Consider the following 1,193-nt stretch of genomic DNA (forward strand, 5'->3'; position numbering starts at 1 on the left):
TCAACTTTTTATGTGAGGTTGAGTACTTTTTTCTTAAGGTTGGGTTATTTGAAAAGGTGGGCCATTGAAAAATTGACAATGGAAGTTTTCGTGCTTCTATGAAAATTTTCCTTAAAATTGAAGGAAAGGTTCAAAAAATGTCAATTTATCAATCTGAGAGAAAAATATTTCATAACTGCTCCCTACCCCCCTGCTCAAGATTCACCAAGAAGACTGAGATGCTAACTCAAGATTTCTAACAGATGTCTACAAGAAGCTTCTTCCTGTGGGCAATATTTTATCTTTTATGCAGTTGGTCAAATTAAAAACTTGCAATGGTAAAGGACTATGTGACAGCAAATTTCTTAAGATTACCTGTAGTGAGTTGGCAACAAATCCAGTGCAGTTTGAAAGAACAAAGTACACATATCCCTTCCAGCCAAGCAATCTCTGCTGGCTCCAGGGGTAAATCACAGAGCCATCTTTCTATTACTTCCATCCTGCAGAGGATTGGCACATCCTGTTCTAGTTAGGAACACTGTGTCTTATATAAAATTTATTTCTCCAAGGTTATGGGTATCAGTGTGGATCCTTTTTTTGCCATCTTAGAAGATGTGTCATTTAGATTCTTGAATGGAATAATGGCAAGAGTCTGTTCAGCCAACAAAACCAGATTAGAAATTCTGGCTTAGTTTATCAGAATACTTCTAAACAATTTCAACCTATAATACCCAAGATTGTATTCAATGAAGCTGGTCTCTGGACACAGAACTATAAGCTTTTTTTTTATAGAAACAGTGTGCACTCAGATTTTAAAGCATTCCAGCATTTCTAAAGAGTCCAGATTGTTTTTAACATTCATGCCAAATTATCAACAATTTAGAAAACTCTTGCCAAAGGTCATTCCAACTACAACTGTTTGGAATACAGAGGGGTTTATTGATCTTTTCCTTTGCACAGCTCTTTAAAAAAATTACATTGTGGAAATAAAGACCATGACAGATGTTGATCATTGCCATAGGAGAGGGAAGGAAGGGAAAGGAGAGGCAGGTGGGTATCAGGGTTGAATTGCAGGTGAAAGACTCTATTGCAATGCTATTTTTAGGTCCCTATGTGGTAATACTGTTCTCATGATGTGACTTTAACCTGGCACTGTACTTGTGTCCCAACAAATTAGGGAAGCTGGCTCAGCTGGTTGGTACAGAGCTCATTAT

Source organism: Anomalospiza imberbis, chromosome 4, assembly GCF_031753505.1.
Source record: "Anomalospiza imberbis isolate Cuckoo-Finch-1a 21T00152 chromosome 4, ASM3175350v1, whole genome shotgun sequence".
Lineage (NCBI taxonomy): Eukaryota > Metazoa > Chordata > Aves > Passeriformes > Viduidae > Anomalospiza > Anomalospiza imberbis.